This window comes from Trachypithecus francoisi, unplaced genomic scaffold (genome assembly GCF_009764315.1).
Source record: "Trachypithecus francoisi isolate TF-2019V2 unplaced genomic scaffold, Tfra_2.0 Lachesis_group3, whole genome shotgun sequence".
In the NCBI taxonomy this organism is placed as follows: domain Eukaryota; kingdom Metazoa; phylum Chordata; class Mammalia; order Primates; family Cercopithecidae; genus Trachypithecus; species Trachypithecus francoisi.
This window is the reverse complement of record NW_022681468.1, coordinates 130421095-130435736: the sequence shown is the minus strand read 5'-3', so window position 1 is coordinate 130435736 and position 14642 is coordinate 130421095. Positions and strand designations below refer to the sequence as shown.

At 44.3% G+C, this 14642-nt stretch overlaps 1 protein-coding gene and 1 pseudogene across 5 annotated transcripts in view; one reads left to right on the top strand and one right to left on the bottom strand.

Moving 5' to 3' along the window:
• FAM81A (family with sequence similarity 81 member A) overlaps positions 1-14642 on the top strand; it is a 163891-nt gene that overhangs the window by 21643 nt on the left and 127606 nt on the right. For 3 of the 5 annotated variants that reach the window (XM_033189921.1, XM_033189927.1, XM_033189934.1), the window contains exon 2: positions 8449-8531. The exons of the other annotated variants lie outside the window; for them this stretch is intronic. The gene's annotated coding sequence lies outside the window, so the exon portion shown is untranslated. The remainder of the gene's footprint in view (positions 1-8448; positions 8532-14642) is intronic. 5 annotated transcript variants of the gene reach the window in all.
• LOC117070582 lies at positions 7399-8370 on the bottom strand (annotated as a pseudogene).

Sequence of the window (14642 nt, the reverse complement as noted above, 5' to 3'; positions counted from 1 at the left end):
AAGATAATTTTTTTTCTTTAATGTAAGGATGAGAAATCCAAGGTTTAGAAATGTTACACAACTTGCCCCAGGTCACAAACCTGGTAAGTGGAAGAGCCAGGATGACGGTGATGAAGATGGTGATAATAATGGTGGTGATGATGAACATAGCTCACATTGCTTGAGAATACGTTATGAGTCAACCAGTGTGTTGAGCGTGCTACATGCTTTAACTAATTCAATTACCACAACTGCCTTTTGGGGCTGGTACTCTCATTAACTCCATTTTAAAGCTGAGGAAACAAATTCACTCTTGACCTGCTCACTCTAAACCACTGACTCTACTGTTAGCCATACTCCTCGGATCATACCTCTCCACCCACTGGGTCCTGACATCCCACTCCTACCCCTCTTATTGCAGGTTGCTGAAGCTGTTTGTAGACTCAACTGCTTCCTAAAACCTTAACCTCACTACTGGCTGATTGCTTTTGGGAGGTAGTGCATGGTAAAACCTTGGCAGGCAGATGTCAGGTTGACCAAGTTTCCTATCTTAAATGTTGAAAATTTAGTGTTTCACACCTTGAAAATACACTCTGATAAGTTTTATGCAAATTACTCCCAAGAGCTGACACATAGCCAATAAAACAGCCTCAACAAAAACCTCAATCTTACCTCTAGGAAGTTCTTGGCTTTTGCTAACCACAATCTTAAAGAAGCTTCCAGCTAGTCAAAGGTGAGTGTAGCTTCATACTACTACAGCAAATCTGGTTTCTTTCTTTCTCTGTCTCTCCTTCCTTCCTTCCTTCCTTCCTTCCTTCCTTCCTTCCTTCCTTCTCTCTCTCTCTTTCTCTCTCTCCTCTCGCTCTTTCTCTCTCTCTCTCTCTTTCTGCGGACTCACCCAAAAATGTACAAATGACTGGATGGTTGTTTTTTATTTTTAGAAATGAGGTCTCATTCTGTTGCCCAGACTGGAGTGCACTGGTGCAGTCGTGGCTCACTGCAGCCTCCGCCTCCTGATTTCAAGCAATACTCGTGCCTCAGCCTCCAGTGTAGCTGGGGTTACAGGCGTGCACCACCACGCCCAGATAATTTTTGTATTTTTAGTAGAGATGGGGTTTCACCTTTTGGCCAGGCTGGTCTCGAACTCCTAACCTCAGGGAATCTACTCTCCTCGGCCTCCCAAAGTGCTGGGATTACAGGTGTGAGCCACTGCACTTGGCCTATTTATCTTATTTTTTATTTTTATTTTTAGAGATGAGGTCTCACTCTGTTGCCCAGGCAGTGGCACAATGGTAGTTCACAGCAGCCTCCTGGCTCAAGCTATCACCTCAGCCTTCCAAGTAGCTGGGACTACAGTTGTGCGGCATCATGACTAGCTAATTTTTAATATTTTTTAGAGACAGGGTCTTCCTATGTTACCCAGGCTACTCGAACTCATTGGCTCAAGTGATCCATCCCCCTTTAGCCTCCCAAAGTTCTAGGATTACAGGTGTGAACCACTGTGCCCAGCCTGGTTTATTACTAATGGTGTTGACGGCACAGATCCTTTTTGATTGACACCCTTGTCACCTGCCCCCGCATAGCTCCCATGCAAATTCAAGGTTGGAGAGACAAATGGGGGAATAAAGACAAAACTTCCATCCTCCCTCTTTCTCCTTATCAGCCTGTGCGATATAATTTCCCCCACATCCAAAGAAAGGGAATAAAACTTGCTCCGGCCGGGCGCGGTGGCTCACGCCTGTAATTCCAGCACTTTGGGAGGCCGAGGCAGACGGATCACCAGGTCAGGAGATCGAGACCATCCTGGCTAACACAGTGAAACCCCGTCTCTACTAAAAACACAAAAAAATTAGCCGGGCGTGGTGGGGGGCTCCTGTAGTCCCAGCTACTCGGGAAGCTGAGGCAGGAGAATGGCGTGAAGCTGGGCTCGCACCCCTGAGGTGGAGCTTGCAGTGAGCCGGGATCGCACCCCTGCACTCCAGCCTGGGCGACAGAGCGTGACTCCGTCTCAAAAAAAAAAAAAAAAAAAACCAACTCGCTCCAAACATCTCAAAAGCCTATCATCCCCTTTTGACTTTTCCTAGCTACATTTCTTTCACTCATTCTTGTCTCTGTCTTTAAGAGGTGATTCTGCTGGCCTGGGAGTGTCTGGTGGACTCACTACCCAGGGCCTCTCTCCTTCTGCTTCTGGAGTGAACGCATCAGAGGGCAGTAGGGAGGATCCTGAGCAATCTGTCCACCTCAGGCTTCCAAAGTGCTGGGGTTACAGGCATGAGCCACTGTGCCTAGCCTGGACTTTCACTGCCTTAAGCCAGCAGTGGGTGTAATAATAACTCTTCTTGAAAGAAAAATGTTCAACAATCGAAATGACCAGCTAATTTGCCACGTAATATTCCATCTTATTCTCCTTTTCCAGCTCCAAAACCACCATCATATGCCACAGTTTAGAACAAGAAAGAATCCTTTGCTTAGGTACACTGGCAAGGAACTCCGCAAAGTAGCCTCACTGCCTGGAGTGTGTCTACAAGGGATTATGCAAGTTTACCCTCAAGTGCAGGGAACAGATCATTCAACTTGTCAATATTTATTCATTACAGTCATCAGAGAAGTGATGTAAAATAAATGAGAGTCTAAATAATAATACTGCAGGAGCCCGAATAAAAGGACTTCTCTCCTTCAAGCTGTATGAAACCTCTTTCTTGCCTGCCACTGATTATGCATAAATTACTCTGGTTCACAACCTTCTACCCAGAATCCTCCAGGAATCACAGAACCAATGTGTCAGGGGTCTCCTTTTCACATAAACTCTGGGCTGGTATCCTTTCCAGTGTAGGCTTCTTCTTCTCCTTCTCCTTCTCCTTTCTTTTTTAAATTTTCCTTTTTCTTTTTGAGGCAGAGTCTCCCTGTGTTGCCCAGGCTGGAGTGTAATAGTGCAATCACGGCTCATTGCAGCCCCAACCTCCCCGGGCTTAGGCAATACTCCCACCTCAGCCTCTCGAGTAGCTGGGACTATAGTTACAAGCCACCGTGCCAGGCTAATTTTTGTATTTTTTTGTAGGAACAGGGTTTCCCCATGTTTCCCAGGCTGGTCTCCAATTCCTGGGCTTAAGCGATCCTCCCACGTCAGCCTCCTAAAGTGCTGGGATTACAGGCATGAGTCATTGTGCCCAGCTGTGTGTAGTCTTCTAAGGGAAGGGTTATGTTTATAGGAGAGAAGCATTGTACTTAAAGGAGGATCCCAGCAAGAACTCTTTGCATTCAAGGTCCTTCTCATACTTTCAGTTAGCATTGATCAGACATTTGAGGGGTGCTTATTACGTGCCAGGTGCTATGGTAGATACTAGGAATACAGTGTGAATTTTAAAAAATGGAGTCCCTCTTTAGGGAGTTAAAGTCCACTGCATAATAGCTAAAACCTATTGATAGCAGCTGTGTGCTTTGTATACACTACCTCATTTAATCTTCAGCTCTGGCAGGGTCCAGTGACTTACACCTGTAATCCCAGCACTTTGAGAGGCTGAGGCGGGTGGATCACTTGAGATCAGGAGTTTGAAACCAGTCTGGCCAACAGGCCGTGAAACTTCAAAAATCCAACATAATTGGAACCTCCACCCTGTAAGATTATCAGATTTGTCCAGATATTTCGACAGTATTCTATTGATAATGTTTGAATTTTTTAAAATTTCTGACTTTTAGGATATTGTCCAGGTTATGTACTTCTATCTCTTAGCCATTATTATTTTGGCTCATACTTAAGGCTATCAATTACAGATGAGTCCGTTAGGCAGAAACACTTGGTATAAAAGTATAAAACACTGTCATACACAGTATTTGACCTCGGAAAGATTCTGGAGAAAAACAGTGAATTAATCAACACAGATTCATTGGCAGAGTCTGTTAAAGGGTGTATCACCAACCTCACAATGGTGCTAGGAGTGAGGCAATCCACCGGATACACTCACTCCTCTGATCCTACTGAAATTTATCCTGACCATTTGCTTCTTCAGCTAATGATGGAGACACAAATGGACTATCGGAATTTTCCAGATTGCTTTCAATATTCAAAATGCCAAACCATCAGAATTTTAAAAATTACTTTTGGTTTTCCAGATCCTACAACACAGGATGTGTCGACTAGGAGACATCACTTTTAAGACATTTGTTGTACGTGCTTTTTTTTTGCCTTCCTGTTTTCTGTGGGTTTATTGGTGGTATGAACTGACTATTCCATCCAAGAGATAGAACTTGCACTGGAGGAGAAATGGGCACAATCCTAACCATAGCATCACCTGGTTACTATCAAGCCTGAGACCAGAAAGCAATCTTTGAAGTGGTTCGACAGCATTGCCTTTGGATAACTGGCTTTCTGGTTCCTTACTGAACACTTGCAGATATGAGTTATGTTAGGTGAGGACATCTTTGAAGCTATCTGCATAAGAACAAGACTGTAAACTCTGGCAGGACAGACTTTTTTTCACTCAGGTAAGTAATTGGTAATGCAGGGTCTAAGCGTTTTCATAGGAATAAACACATGGGAGGAACACTGTGTAAATTTGGATTAGGTTTTTCTGCATGTAACCAAAATAATAGTGCCTTACATAGGATTAGAGTTGATTTCCCTTTTACACAAATGAAAGCAAGAGGTAAACAGTGCAAAATACCGAGTAGCTCCATAAAGTCATTAGAACATGAATTCAGGCCAGGTGCGGTGGCTCATGCCTGTAATCTCAGCACTTTGGGAGGCTGAGGCAGGTGGATCACTTGAGGTCAGGAGTTCGAGACTAGCCTGGCTAACATGGTGAAACCCCGTCTCTACCAAAAAAAAAAAAAAATCGTCAGGGAGAGGTGGCACATGTCTGTATTCCCAGCTACTCAGGAGGCTGAGGCAAGAGAATTGCTTGAACCTGGGAGGCGGAGGTTGCAGTGAGCCAAGATCATGCCACTGCACTCCAGCCTGGGCAACAAAGCGAGACTGTCAAAAAAAAAAAAAAGGAAATGAATCCAATCTCTTTCTAGTGCAAAGCTTCACCATCCCTAGGGTGTGGTCTAGGTCTTCCTAGTCCAAGCTGGTGACTAAAACTCAGCCATCAGCCAGGCATGGTGGCTCATGCCAGTAATCCCAGCACTTTGGGAGGCCAAGACAGGTGGATTATGAGGTCAGGAGATCAAGACCGTCCTGGCTAACATGGTGAAACCCCGTCTCTACTAATACAAAAAGTTAGCCAGGCGTGGTGGCATGTGCCTGTAATCCCAGCTACTCAGGAGGCGGAGGCAGAAAAACCACTTGAACCTGGGAGGTGGAGGTTATGGTAAGCCGAGATCGCACCACTGCACTCCAGCTTGGGCGACAGAGCAATACTCTGTCTCAAAACAAAAACAAAAAAGAAGAACGAAAAGAATCAGTCATCATATTCATATAGAGGAAGGGGAAGAAAGGCATGTCTTCTCCCTATAAAATCATATCCCAGAAGGTGGAAACATTTCCACTTTCAGGTTACTAGCCAGAGTTTAGTTAAATGGTCTCATCCAGCTGCAAAAGATATGGGAAAATGTAGACTTTATGCCAAGCACTTTATGCTCAGCCCAATATTAGGGGTTCTTGTACCAAGAAAGAAAGACAAGAGAAATGGATGTGGGGTAGATGATTAGCAGTCTCTGCCACAAACATTGAACCCAGCTATGAGACATCAGAAAAGGCCTCCAGAAAGATATAGTATCTAAGCACTGAATAAAATATGCTCAAGAACCCAGGCAGATGAAAGGGATGTAGGAGAGGAGGAAGGGCAGGGTGTTTCTGGTGAGGGGGCAGCACATGTGAGGCCACAAGAGAGAAGAGGTGTGCGGTGATGGGGGAACTGAAAGTTGCTCGTCTGGCTGATTGAAGACAGGAGGCAGGAGAATTCTCTCCCTATGCAAGGCTCTGGCCAGTCCTCATTCTCCAGTAATGTTCCCAGAGGTCTGGTTCTCCTCCTTTCCTCCTGCTGCAGCTGATTCTCTTAAGTTTAGCGTGAGTGGCCAGCCACTCCCTCCAGGGCAGGAGGGGAAAGAAGTGGATAGTATGTCATAGCCTTGTTAAGAAGGCCCCATACTTATTTTTCAGAACACATTTGAGTTTCTCCTTCAACTAGACCAAAAAGCAAAGTATCTTCAGTGAGTTTCTTTCAGAGAGGCTCCGGGGGGGGGGGGGGGAGTAAATGAAAAGCCCCCGTCCGAGTCTCTCTTCTGCTCCTCCACACCTAGAAGCTAACTTCCTGCCATTTATATCATAACTGTTACAGGTGAGGGATTCGTGAACTGGGAAACAGGCCAGAGGTTCACTCGGAGATTGCAAAGGCACCTCCAAGTTTGCTTGTCCAAGACTGACTCGTGCTTTTGCCCCGCAATTCATTCCTCTTCCAGTGTTCCTGTCTAGGGGAATGTGTCTGCACACATCCCAATGCCAGAGCGAGAAAGCCAGCAGTTAGCCCAAGCATGGACTCTCCCTCCCTGCCCACATCCAACCACTCATGTGTCTAATAAATTTACCTCCTCAATAGCTTGCACTTCTGCGTACTCCTCTCCACGTCCACTGCACCCCGCATGCTAGTCCAGGCTATTATCATCCTCTCCCAATCACAGCAGTGGTTGCAAGTCTGGTTGCCCTGCATCGGCTCAGAACCCCCTACCCCATGAATGACACTATAGCCAGTGTCATCATCTTCAACATAAGGCTGATGATGATCCTCCTTCTCCACCTCTTAAAATCCTAGGATGGCTAACTGCAGTCTACACAGCTCTAATCACTCAGGTCCATACCCCTCCTGCTTCGTCAGGCGTCATTCCTTCCCCTGCTCCCTTCACTCCAGCCTCCTTGGCTGACTTTTGCCAATGCTCTGCCCTCCTTTTGGCCTCAGGTCTGTTCCAAGCTGCAATGCTCTTTTCTTCTTCCAGTGAATCCCAGTCTCTTTCTGTTGTCAGTGCCAGTTGCTTTCAGGGGGGAAATCTAAACTCCCAGTCTGCTAAAAGTCCTTGCACATTCCCTACGTTTCTTTCCTTTAATACACATGTTGGTTTATAATTTTACATTCACTGGTTATTTGATTAGTGTTTCTTTGATGCATTTTTAGTAGGGTGATCCTTCCGGCTAAAGGACTACAAAGGTTTCAGATTTATTCTGGAAACATTTTCTCTTTGCACATTTAAAGGGAAAGTGATCTTTTCTAATATTTGCAGATAAGAGGAATGTTTGAAGTTAGAGTCCTAAAGGATTATTATTTTTATAATGATTTTGTATTTTTTTCCATTTTAATGTTTACAATTTAATAAATCTCTTGATGACTGCAGACGTGTATGGCTGTTTGATATTATTCAGAAACATCACAGTAACGGCAGTTTTTTCAATTGGTGTGTAGTCCTCAATAATTATATATGGAATTGCTGTCAAACCAGTAAGACTGCATTTATGCATCCATCATTTTCAGGATTGTTGGGTAACCTGGGCATATTTTCCCCAAATAACTTTGCCTCCTTGCATCACAAGGCCCAATTTGCTCACATTTACCTCAATGACAGTACCTGTGGTAATAACACCTGAAGTTGTATACAGTGGGACGACGAGTTCTTCTTTACACCAAGTATTGGTAGGCAAAAGGTGGGCTTTCAGTTCACAATGTGTTACATGGGCTTTCTTGAAATGCAAGCCCATTGGCCTGATGAATCTTTCATACTTAGGTGATATTCTTGTAAAGCCATCTCCAACAAAGCAGACGTTAGTAACCAGCCTCTTCCATGCCTTCTTCTTTCTTTTTCCTGTTCGAATAACTTTTAATACTTCTGTTTCTCCCTGGGCACGTACTTTAGGCAGAGGGACTTTCTCTTTTCGTTTCTGTTTGATCATGTTGGAAAGTACTTTAGCTCGAGACTGTCCCTCTCTGTCCAGCAGATAGGCAGGTACTGCTCCCTGTGGAATCTTTTCAGCATTCTTTTTTTTTTTTTTTTTTTGGTGTTTCTCTTTTCATGCATCTTGATAGTCTTCTTCATTTGTATTTTCTCAGCATGGCCCTGTTTATGGTAAAGCTTAGCCTTCAGACTAATCATTTTCTTTGCCTTCTTTGAACATTCATGAGCCTCTCGACTTTCCTTCTTTCTCTTTTCCTCGTGGTAATCCAAACAGTATCCATAGTGTTTACAGCGTAATTCAATATATTTGTTCTGTGGCATGTTGACCGCAGAGCCGCCAGGAGCAGCCCCTGGGGTGCGAAAACGCTCTCAATTTTCAGGTCTTAGAGACCCATGAGCCGACCCCGTGCAGACCCGACAGGAAAGTGATTTTGTATTAACTTTGCTATTGCTTTATATACTGCTATGGAGTAATAAACCCAAATTTCTCTCCCACGTGTTACTAATCAGCTGTGGATAATATTAGGAGGATGCCCTAGTTTGGGAGGTGGCTATCTTAATATTCCTTAATATCCCTTAACTGTTTTGTAGATCCAGAACATTTCTGCCTCCAACTCCAGCAAGGATCTGAAGGTCCAGGACCTTAGGAAAGCTGCCTGTAGAGAGGTGGAGAGGTAACAGCTTGTGCGACAGGGAGGGTCTGCTTGTATTCTTCTGCCTCCTACACCCCTACGTTTAGGAACAAGCCTCATGCCTATTATACTCACCATGAGTTACAAACTAGTGACTCACAGGCCAACTTAGTCCCTTAGATGTGCTTGGCTTGGCTAGAAGGATATTTAAAATTATTATTACTTATTTTTATTTTTATTTTGAGACAGGGTCTCACTCTGTCTTCCTGGCTGGAGTGCAGTGGCTTGATTTTGGCTCACTGCAACCTCTGCCTCCGGGGTTCAAGCGTTTCTCCTGCCTCAGCCTCCCAAGTAGCTGGGATTACAAGCATGTGCCAACAAGCCCAGCTAGTTTTTTGTGTGTTTTTTTGTGTGTGTATTTTTAGTAGAGATGGAGTTTTACCATGTTAGCCAGGCTAGTCTCAAACTCCTGGCCTCAACTGATCCACCTGCCCTGGCCTCCCAAAGTGCTGGGATTACAGGTGTGAGCCACCACGCCCATCCTCTATTCCTTTTAAAATATGTTTTAATAGCATTTCTAAATTGTCTTCACAGGGGTCTTTTATATATATTATTTGTTAGGTAAAATTTGAGATATTATGATTGTTGTTACTACAGTGAACTGAGTCTTAATTGTTATTGCATTTTCTAGTGGGTTATTGCCGACATAGAGGAACGCTACTGATTTATGTAGGTTCTAGGTCATTTAGTTCATGAGTCTATAATTTCTCTGCCTGAGCCACTGTCTTTACCTCATGCTCCATCAGAGGTCTCTGATAGTTTCAGGGTGTCCAGACAAATCCATTCATTTACTTAGATCTTCACTGAACATTTATTGAGAACTTCAGTTGTGAAGTGTGCTACCCCCCCCCACCTCCTACCCCCACATTCATATGTTGAAGCCCTAACCCCCAATATGACTGTATTTGGAGATCTGGCATTCAAAGAGGAAATTAAGGTTAAATGAGGCCATAAGATTGTAGTCCTAGTTAGATAGGACTAGTGTTCTTAAAAGAAGAGAGACATTCGAGCTCCCCCAACCCCCAAGCATAGACAGAGAAAAGGCCACACAAGGAGACAGTGAGAAGGTGGCTGTCTGCAAGCAGGGGAAAGGGGTCTCGCTAGAAACCAATCCCGCTGGCACCTTGGTGTTGGACTTCCAGCCTCTGGAACTGTGAGAAAATACATTTGTGTTGTTTAAGACACTCTGACACTGTGCTTTGTTATGGCAGTCCAAGCAGATGAGTACAGCCTCTTTGTGCCCTAGTTCTTCTGGTTATTTTATGGAAGTGTTATCTCTGGCTAGAAAGTCTTACCTAAGGTCTTCTTTTAATTCAGGCAGTGGAGATCTGGTTAGAGTTGAAGAGAGCTTTTAAAAAAAAAATAACCCCATCAAAAAGTGGGCAAAGGATATGAACAGACACTTCTCAAAAGAAGACATTCATACAGCCAACAGACACATGAAAAAATGCTCATCATCACTCACCATCAGAGAAATGCAAATCAAAAAATGACATATCATTATGTCATTTATTAATCATTAAAAAATCAGGAAACAACAGGTGCTGGAGAGGATGTGGTGCTGTCCAAACAACAGGTGCTGGGATAGGAACACTTTTACACTGTTGGTGGGACTGTAAACTAGTTCAACCATTGTGGAAAACAGTGTGGTGATTCCTCAAGGATCTAAAACTAGAAATACCATTTGACCTAGCCATCCCATTACTGGGGATATATCCAAAGGATTATAAGTCATGCTGCTATAAAGACACATGCACACGTATGTTTATTGGAGGCACTATTCACAATAGCAAAGACTTGAAATCAACTCAAATGTCCATCAGTGACAGACTGGATTAAGAAAATGTGGCACATATACACCATGGAATACTATGCAGCCATAAAAAAGGATGAGTTTGTGTCCTTCGTAGGGACATGGATGCAGCTGGAAACCATCATTCTCAGCAAACTATCACAAGAACAGAAAACCAAATACCGCATGTTCTCACTCATAGGTGAGAATTGAACAATGAGATCACTTGGACACAGGAAGGGGAGTATGTGTCACACACCGGGTCCTATTGTGGGGAGGGGGTGGGGGTAGAGATAGCATTAGGTGATATACTTAATGTAAATGATGAGTTAATGGGTGCAGCACACCAACATGGCACATGTATACATATGTAACAAACCTGCACATTGTGCACATGTACCCTAGAACTTAAAGTATAATAAAAAACAAAAAAACACACACAAAAAAACAAAGAGAATTAGCATTCATGGCACACAGGGAGGTAATTGATTTCTTTTCGGTTAAAACACTTTAAATTGCAAATTTCTTCCAAATCTTAATAAACATTTTTTTCAGTGTTTTCAAGACTCAATATCAGAGAATTAATGGGGACTGAATTGCTTCTTTTCTTTTCTTTTCTTTTTGAAACAGAGTCTTGCTCTGTCGCCTAGGCTGGAGTGCAGTGGAGCGATCTTGGCTTGCTGCAACCTCCGCCTCCCGGGTTCAAGCGATTCTCCTGTCTCAGCCTCTGAGCAGCTGGGATTACAGGCGGGCGCCACCACACCTGGCTAATTTTTGTATTTTTAGTAGAGACAGGTTTTCACCGTGTTGGCCAGGATGGTCTTGATCTGTTGACCTCGTCATTCGCCTGCCTCAGCCTCCTAAAAGTGCTGGGATTACAGACCTGAACAACCATGCCTGGCCTGATTTGTTTCTAAAGGTAAATCTCCACAAACAGGCCGGGCGCGGTGGCTCAAGCCTGTAATCCCAGCACTTTGGGAGGCCGAGACGGGCGGATCACGAGGTCAGGAGATCGAGATCATCCTGGCGAACATGGTGAAACCCCATCTCTAATAAAAAATACAAAAAACTAGCCGGGCGAGGTGGCGGGCGCCTGTAGTCCCAGCTACTTGGGAGGCTGAGACAGGAGAATGGCGGGAACCCGGGAGGCGGAGCTTGCAGTGAGCTGAGATCTGGCCACTGCACTCCAGCCTGGGCAACAGAGCAAGACTCCGTCTCAAAAAAAAAAAAAAAAAATCTCCACAAACAAACCCATTGATTCTCAGGGCAAAAAAGGAGAGGGAGACACATCCGTGCACGAGGCCTAAGTGGGAAAGAGAAGATCCATCAGGAAGAGAAAATGAGAGGAAAGACCCAGCTCCTCATTCTGGCAATTCAGAGTCTGTAGCCCATATTTCTTCGCACCTTAGACAAGACCATGAGATTTTCTCAGGTAGAAGGGGCTGTTCACTTTGGTGTGGAATCCTGTAGTAGTTTGGTGAGAAAGTTCCTAAACATTCTTTGTTTTTTTTTAGAGACACAGTCTCGCTCTGTTGTCCAGGCTGGAGTGCAGTGGAGCAACCATAGCTTACTGTAGACTCCAACTCCTGGGCTCAAGCAATCCTCCTACCTCAGCCTCCTGACTGAGATGACATGTATGCACCACTATACCTACCTCATTTTTGTAGAGATGGAGTCTCACTATGTTGCCCAGGCTGGCCTCTCACCCCTGGCCTCAAGTGGTCCTCCCACCTTGGCCTCCCAAAGTGTTGGAATTGCAGGCATTAGCCACCATGCCCAGCCTATATTTGTCACAACAGCTGGAATAACCTCAAGATCAGATCACTTGCTATCCTGTTCAAAACTCTTCCAATGGCATTTCATCACATCTGAAATGAAATCCATGTGTTACTAATGGCCAGTAAAGCCAATAGGTCTGGGCCCTGACCATCACCCTGAAATAATCTCCTACCACCCTGCTTCCGTCTCACTCTGTCCCAGCTACACGGGCTTCTTTGTGCTCTTTGAACACACAGAGCTGACACCAAGCCCAGGGCCTTTGCATGTTCTCTTCTGTCTGCCAAGAGTGCTCTTTCTTCCAAACTTTGTTTCTTTTGCTCCCTCAAAGCCCTGCTAACATGTTACTTCCTCAGAGAGGTCTTCTCTGACTCCTCAGTCTAAGTCATCTTGCCTCCTGCACATCCCTTCCTTATTAGCATTCAGGTTATAGAGTCATTTGATTATTTCTTTATGATCTGTCTTCCACTACAATATAAGGTCTGTGAGAACAGGAATTTGGTAGTGTATGTGGGATGAATGAATGAACAGGCCAGCCTGCCAAGAACAGAGTGGGAGGGGTTTGTGAGGGTATGAAGAATGCAACCGTATGCCTCTTTCTGCTAAGAATTAGGCCGGGCTCTGTGGCTCACACCTGGAATCCCAGTACTTTGGGAGGCTGAGGCAGGTGGATCCCTTGAGGTCAGGAGTTCAAGACCAGCTTGGACAATAGCAAAACCCCGTCTCTACTAAAAAGATGAAAATTGGCTGAGCATGGTGGTGCATGCCTATAATCCCAGCTACTTGCGAGGCTGATGTGGAAGGATCGTTTGAACCCTGGAGGCAGAGGCTGCAATGAGCCGAGATCAGGCCACTGCACTCCAACCTGGGCGACAGAGTGAGACTTCATCTCAAAAAAAAAAAAAATAATAATAATAATTGCTACTACTTCATCCTGTCCATCCCATGTCCCTGAAAACTTCAGCATAAGTACGCTCCACACATGAGGAGAGAACAAACTCTCCCACTGGCCTGGGGCCCATCCCTCTTTCTCCCACACTGCCTCTTTTGAGTTATCTCATTTTGCTCCCAATAGCCAGCCTTGACTTTTCTGGGCTTATCTGGGCATCAGGGACCCATGTTGTACATTCAGTTGCCCCAATTATGTCTGCCTTAGAGCGTCTCCTAGGGTGGCCAGTGTAAAATAGTCACCTAGGGGCCTGGAGCTTCTGCAGTCTGCCACTCGCTCCTTCTACCTGATAACAAATACTATTCCTTTTATCCTTGCAACTTGACCCAGAAAGAGGTGGCTGTCAATGTTCAAGGGCCCTGGAAAGGAAGACTGGAAATGTGAAACCACTGGGCACAGGGGAATGGGTGCGTCTGAGAGTCTGAAAGACAGTGCTAGAGCATGCGCCTTCCAGATCATTCTCATTGAAAAATTCATAATGACCTTCCCTCCCCAAGCCAAGAAAGGATAAACACTCACACCTCCTTACCTTCTTACATTCTCGTTTCTAAGGTAAAATATAATGCGTTAAGAATCTGTAAGTTATCTCATTTAATTGGCACTCTGCTTTATCAGATATGCACTATCATCACCCACTTACAGATGAGGAGATTGAGGCTGGGGGATGTGAAATAATTTATTTCAATTCACATGGTTTGCGAGCAGTGGAGTCAGGATCCTAATGTAGATACTAACCAGTGTTATTTGGCATACCAATTTAAATCAGTTACTTACACTAACTTTAAAACAACATGAGCTTTATTAAAGCAAATTTATATATCATAAAATTCACCCACTTAAGTGTACAATTCGATAATTTTAGTAAGTTTGCAGAGTTGTGCAACCATTACCACAATCCAGTTTTAGAACATTTCCACTACCCCCAAATGTTTCCTCATGTCCATTTTCGGTTCATACCCACTCCTACCCCCAGCTCTAGGCAACCGCTGATCTACTTTCTGTTTCTATAAATTTGCTGTTTATAGAGAAATGAAATCATCCTGCATGATATTTTACTACAAGCTGCATTTGTTTTGTGAAGACTGTTCAGCTCAGTTCTCAACATTCAGTTCAGAGGTGGGGATTGGCTTAGCACAAGGAGGAAGGTATTGTAACTCCATTTCTGCAAGATGTCTAGAAGGAAATATTTTTTCTTTTTTTTAAGGAGAATTTGTATTATTTTAATTATTTTTATGTGCAGAAAACTCAACAGCATACATTTAACCCAATTTGGTGGCAAGTTATTTAGCCTTTGGCTGTTCCACCTTGGCAATGAGAGCCACAGACTTGGGAGCCAGGACATTGACTCCCCAGTGATGACGGATCTCATCATATCTGCCATTCTAATTAGTTCTGATAGCTTCCTCCAGCTAAGCCAAAGTTTCTTTGTCTTTCAAGTTAGCCTGTGTGGTGACAGTGGTCCAGGTCTTCCCATGGACTAGACGTCCCAGTCTTACCTTTCCCTTGATAATGCAGTCAGGGACCTTTATTTTACAACACAGAGAAATGCACTATCATCACCCACTTTCTTTCTTTC